Raw genomic sequence first — 6686 nt, 5'->3', positions numbered from 1 at the left:
ATACAGATCACAGTGAAACCCAGTCTCTGAGCTACTGAGATTCTGAGCTTAGAGCTGAACTGAGGGTTAACTGCATCAATAGTAAAGCAGCGCAATACCAGCTTTATATTTTCCCTCCAGAAAACTACATGGAGTCTGGAGGGGTCAGAAGCTGCAGACAGAATGTAGATAGTTCTATCTGGTTAGGTTATAGGGTGGAATTACTATACTCTGATGTTTGTGATAGAATAAAGGAGCGGGCCAATAATTATCTCTGTCTTTTAAAAGATGTATATACCACACTAGGCCAAAAATATTGTTTTCTGTTTCCCTAACTTTAGACACGTTTCCCAAAGCTGAATGTCCAATACTTTGGCCACCTAATATGAAGAGCTGTATCACTGGAAAAGATCCTGATGCTGGGAGTTTTAGGGCAAGAGGAGATGGGGTGACAGACGATGAAATGGTTGGATGGCATCATCAACTCAATGGACGTGAGTTTGAGCAAACTCTGGGAGATAGTGAAGGACAGGGAAGCCTGATGTGCTGCAGAGTCCATGGGGTCATAAAGTTAGACACAACTGAGTGACTGAACAACAACAACAATCCAAAGCTATAGAAATTCTGAACGTAAAATTCAAGATGGCTGGTGGGGAGAATAGCTTTTTCTTTAATTTACAGACTTCTAGAGCCCAATAATGTGGTATAATGTGCCCCCATCAAATGAATGATCTGAGCTTTTCATAACACATAATTTTTTTTCTTTGTATTTCAGCATCAGTGGGGCTTTACAACTGGTTGGTCTGAATTAGAACTGCATTTAAACTCTTACTGGAATGATCAATCACATTTAAAGAAAATGGTGTGGCAGAGAATGATATCTATCCCAATATCCATACTTCCCTTCATCTCATTGTTTAATCAAATTTTTAATTTTAGCTAGGAACATAGCCACCTAGAGCAAAGGCAATATCTCCTTTTCTTAGGGTTTGATGTGGGCACCTGGCTAAATTCTGGGTAATAGAATGCATGAAGATGGGATACCTGCCAGTTCCTAGGAATAAAGGGACATTCCCCTATTTTTTTTTTCCCTTCTGCAATATTTGCTGGCTGCACTGGGACAAGGGATAAGCCAACTTGGACCATGCAGTTGAAGCCAGTACTTTACAGTAATGGAAAAGAAACAAGATTGAATAACTGAATCCATAGCCCAGTTAATATCAGTGGCAAATCAGTATTTTAGAGACTCTCTAGACGGTTGAAGCATGCTGCTACATGAGTTAAAAAGTTAGAACTGACTTTGGGGAGAAGGAGACACAACTGAGTATTTTGTCTTCTCAATCAGTGAGGAGAGGGCTTCCCAGAATCCCTCTGCCAAGAGGACTCCCAAGAATCCACCTGCCAAGCAGGAGACTTGGGTTTGATCCCTGGGTCAGGAAGATGCCCTGGAGAAGGAAACAGCAACCTACTCCAGTATCCTTGCCTGGGAAATCCCATGGGAATAGGAGCTTGGCAGACTACAGTCTGTGGGATCGAAAAGTGTCAGGCATGACATAGTGACTAAACAACAACAACCACCTCACTGCGGAGTGGACAGAGGAAGGAGGCTGTCCTATTCACTGTTTCCTGCTGCAGTCACTCCATTCCTCACCATCACTGCTGCTGCTGCTGCTAAGTCGCTGCAGTCGTGTCCAACTCTGTGCGACCCAATAGATGGCAGCCCATCAGGATCCCCTGTCCCTGGGATTCTCCAGGCAAGAACACTGGAGTGGGTTGCCATTTCCTTCTCCAATGCATGAAAGTGGAAAGTGAAAAGTGAAATTGAAGTCGCTCAGTTGTGTCTGACTCAGCGACCCCATGGACTGCAGCCTACCAGGCTCCTCCATCCATGGGATTTTCCAAGCAAGAGTACTGGAGTGGGGTGCCATTGCCTTCTCCCATCATTACAGAGTTGTATTTACCTTTGTAGGAGGTCTAAACTGAATTTCATTATCAAACTTCCCATTTCTTTAGGTTGATTGGAGGCCTGAGGTGTTCACCCAAACTTGCCCACTTCTCTGTTACCACTGCCCTCATAAGGAAGAATTACTGACCCAATATATACATCTCTGCTTCTTTCCTCTCCTCTTCTCTTAGTTAATTACTCATCACAAGTTAGCTTAATTTTCCACAAGGAAGCCTTCAATGATTAAGTCTAGACTCCTGCTATGTGTTCTTAAAGTAAATCCTACTTCTATCATAGCACTAATAAAACTTTAAAATAGCTCAATTCTTGAAGGGGTGATACACTCCACAGAGCACAGATTGGATCTATCTTGCTCTCCACTGAGTCTCTAATACCTAGTGTGGTACTCTCCCTAGGTGGCACAGTGGTAAAGAATCTGTCTGCCATTGCAGGAGATGCAAGAGATGCAGGTTTGATCCCTGGGTTGGGAAAATCCTCGGGCGTAGGAAGTGGCAACCCATTCCAGTATGCTTGCCTGGAGAACTTCATGGACAGAGGAGCCTGGAGGGCTACAGTCCATGGGGTCACAAAGAGTCAGACATGATTGAGCACAAGCACACCAGTGTAGTACTGGCACATTTGTGCACATTGTTTGAATGAATGATTGGATAAACCAGTTGGCTGGCTATAAAGTATGTAATGGCCAAACTATTTTAGATTCTTCCTGGCAGTCAAAGTTCTTATGATGCATCTTAGCTCCCGCAAGGTAGTTTCACGTCATGGTCTACCTAGGAAAGATCTATTGAAAAACTCTGAGCACAACTTCCTTTCTATCTTCTTATAGAAAACTTCACCAGTCTACTGTCCCACCCTTTCAAATGCTTAAGTAAGTAAGTGAAGTCGCTCAGTCGTGTCTGACTCTTTGTGACCCCATGGACTGTAGCCCACCAGGCTTCTCTGTCCATGGGATTCTCCAGGCAAGAATACTGGAGTGGATTTCCATTTCCCTCTCCAGGGATACTGAGGGTTATAAAAGGCAATTTAGGCACTGCTAGGCTAATATGATTATCTCTGGATTGTTTTGCCAATTTTGAATTTTGACTGAATAGCTTGACAGTGAAATGATTTGAAAAAAGTGACCAAGATTTAAAGATATGGCATTTTCATTGGCAGTAGTAAGCTGCACCATCATCTTTCATTTCCCCAAAATTCTAGAAATATAATTTTCAATATTTTCATTTTAAAAGGCTATTTTCATTCTTCTCAGAAGTACTGAGGAAGGGAAGGATTGAAATAATGCTGGAGTCTCCTCTTGGGCTCTGAGGAACTTTCCTGTTTGTTTGTTTAGCAAGTGGGATGTATAATTTCCTAGCTTGGCTCATGAAATCTGCCTTGTGTGCTCCTCCAGACTCTTATCCTTCCAGTTGTCTGGGGAGGTGACCCCACTTTCCCAACCCAAGAGTGGCCTTAGAAGCCACGCGTTCAGCGTGGGAGAGGTGCCACCAATCTGGATTCCTGAATTATACCCACTCCCATGTTCACCTCTGAAATGATGGCAGAAATTCTACATGGGTCTTGTGTTTCCGTAGATTTCTAAGCAGAGGTACTGTCAGTATTTTTTTCCAGACTATATTTTTTTTAATAAATCCTTTTATTTCAAGGTAATTGAATATTCACATGAAGTTGTAAGAAATGATACAGAGACATCCCACACGCTGTTTACTCAGTTTTTCCATGTAGAACCATGATGCATATCACAGCAAGGATACTAACATTGATACAACTAACACATCTCATTCATATGTCCCCAGTTTTACATATACTCGTGTGTGTGTGTGTATTTCATTCTATTCAGTTTTACCGCATTAATAGGTCATGTAACCACCACCACCTGTCAAGATAACAGAAGCAGTTCTATCATCACAAAGATCTCTCGTATTGCTTTTACAGCCCCATTCCCTGTGTTCTCTCCTAAAACCTAGCAATATGTTTTCCATTTCTACACTTATGTTGTTTCAAGAATGTTACATAAACTATAATTGTACAGTATGTAACTTTTGGGGATTGATTATTTTTGATTCAGCAAAATTTTCTTGTGATATATCCAAGTTACTGCGTGTATGAAGGATTTGTTCCTTTCTTATTGCTGAGTAGTGTTCTAGAATATGGATATATATCAGTCTGTTTAACCACTCACCCATTAAAGAACATATGAGTTTTTTCAGTTTTGGCTATTACAAAGAAAGCTTCTATGCACATTCATGTACAGGTATTTGTATAAATGTAAGTTTTCATTTCTCATGACTGTATGCCAAAGAATACAACTGCTGACTTGTATGGTATATTTAGTTTTGCAAAAAATTGCCACATTCACTTTCAAAGTGGCTGAACCACTTTGTATTTCTACTAGCAGTGTATGGATGATTCATTCTCTGCATTTTTGCCAGCATTTGGTGATACCATTATTTTTTGTGTTAAGCATTCTGTGATATCTCACTGTGCTTTAAATTTGCATTTTCTCAGTGGCTAATGGTGCTGAACATATTTTCATATATTTATTTGCCATCTGTATATCCTCTTCAGTGAAATTTCAGTTTGTGTCTTTCACTCATTTTCTAATTGGATTTTTTTTTTAATCACTGAGTTTTGAGAATTCTTTATATATTCTGAATACTAGTCCTTTGTTTGGATATATGATTAGCAAATGTTTTCTCCCAGGCATTAGCTTGTTTTGTCCTTTTTTTTTTTTTTACAAAAATTTCTTAAAATTCTCTTTTAATTGAACGAACGACTTTATTTATTTATTTTTTCACATCATCTTGAGCTGATGCTCACACTTTAATATAATGCACTTAAAAGAATCTGACAGGTGATGTACAGTTTTTCAGAGCGTCTGTTCATATGCTGCTCCTCGGTTATGACATCAGAGGTACCCAAAGACCCGAAGGACTGGCTTAGGGGCACAAAGGTGTGGATTCCCACTCCTGAGCCTCACTACACGCGCTCAGGCATGTAGAATTTGCCCCAGTACCGCCCCCGGTGGGTCAGGTCATAGGGGCTCAGCACCTTCCGTATCCCCAGCATGTTGGCGGTGGCGATGCGCTCAAAGGTCCAGGGGTTCTGGTTGTTCCGTTCTCGCTCCTCTTGGTCTTTCTGCATCTTCTCTAGAGTCTCACGGCTCACGGCCTTGGCAGGCAAAGGCAACTTGTGGGCAACTTGGTTAAGGATACCTTGTACCTCCTGGAATTCGCAACGCCCGCCCACCTCAACTATGAGGCGGCCCGCCTTCACAGGAGTCACGTAGTGGTCGATGGCACCCTTGCCGCCCCCCATGCGCTGCCCCATACCCTTGCGGGTCATGGCCTTGAATGGGGCTGGTACTCGCCATAAGGCAAACACGTTCTTGGGGTCCATGAAGCGGTGGTCAGGCACATCATTTCAAAATGCCCCCAATGGAGGTAACCGCCACCCAGTGCCAAGATTGCCAAGTTGCCTTCTGTGAACTCAGTGGCTTCAGTGGAAGGACCTCGTTATGTCACGCAGGTTTTTAGGCTCTCTTTTCACTTTTGGCACAAGTGGTGCCCTTTCAACAAATCTCAGCTCTCAGCTTGGGCTTTTTCAGGAATGGAGACATCTTCAAACGTTGGCACCGGGAGCAGCGTCTTCAGGCCGGCACGGGCGGGCGGTGCTGCCCACGAGTCTGACAGGGTCACTCGCAAGAGGCGGGCATGGGCGCCACTCAGCAGCCGCCACATGGTCCTGTGCGCGGGGCCGCCGAAGGCGACGCCCGGGAGCCTCGTCCCAAGCTGTTCCCTCTGTCGGGTGAGTGAACGACTTTAAAAGAACAGAGATGATTTTAGGACACTTCTGTTCCAAATAAGCCAATTTTAAGGTATACAATGAAAACAGTGTTACTGCAATTGTACACATTATACCCTTCACTTATCAACTTCATTATATTTTGGAGATATATAATTGGAAATTTTGAATGACTTCCCATTACCTACAAACATTCCATCCCCAAACTGAAACACTAGGTTTTTTGTTTTTTTTTTTATAGTACTCATTAATCAGATTATTTTTTCCCCACCGTCCTCTCAACACACTGTGGGCATTCTGGACATCTTATCTTTTGCGACTATCATTGCCCTTGCCAAACCTAACTCCCACCTGTGCTTTGGGAATGAGTGCAATGGCCTGACGTAGAGGTGCAAGTGGGTAGGGAGGAGAAGAAGAGATCCACATGGGTTTCTGGTTAGGAACTAGATTTGCTGATCCAAAGAGAGACCGTCCCACCCGAACTCAAGAAATGGTTTAAGAGGTGAAATGATGAACCAAAGTTCTGGGAGGAGGCCTGATTGACCAAGTGGCTTTGGGCTATGGGAGGTTATCAAGAAATCTCTTAACAAGAGAAATTAGGACATTGCACTCAGAGAAAAGCGACACACTAAGCTTTTAGCTCTGCTTCTCTCACCCTGTCTTTCCTTTCTTGGATGTTGCGGCCTCGGCACAGAGCAGGCTGTGGAGTCTGTGCTGCGCGCTGGTCTGTACTCTCCCCTATCCTCCTCTTTTGAGGATTCCTTAAATCTCACTGCTCCTGCATCTAGACAGCTGTTCTCAAGTTCTAAACCAGCTATGAGGAAGGCACAGAATACTCTCAACTTATTCACTTTTCTCTCCTCCCCTTTTCCACTCTAGAAGTGGGAGTATTGCTATTGCCACTTTCTAGGTCCATTACAATTAATAGGATGGCCTGAATTGA

General features: G+C 43.1%; 1 pseudogene; it reads right to left on the bottom strand.

Annotated features, from left to right (window-relative positions):
* Positions 1 to 4738: 4738 nt before the first annotated feature.
* Positions 4739 to 5711, bottom strand: LOC120876262 (annotated as a pseudogene).
* Positions 5712 to 6686: the final 975 nt, after the last annotated feature.

This window comes from Oryx dammah, unplaced genomic scaffold (genome assembly GCF_014754425.2).
Source record: "Oryx dammah isolate SB20612 unplaced genomic scaffold, SCBI_Odam_1.1 HiC_scaffold_1, whole genome shotgun sequence".
Lineage (NCBI taxonomy): Eukaryota > Metazoa > Chordata > Mammalia > Artiodactyla > Bovidae > Oryx > Oryx dammah.
The sequence above is the reverse complement of the archived record's forward strand: the minus strand, read 5'-3'. Positions and strand labels throughout refer to the sequence as shown.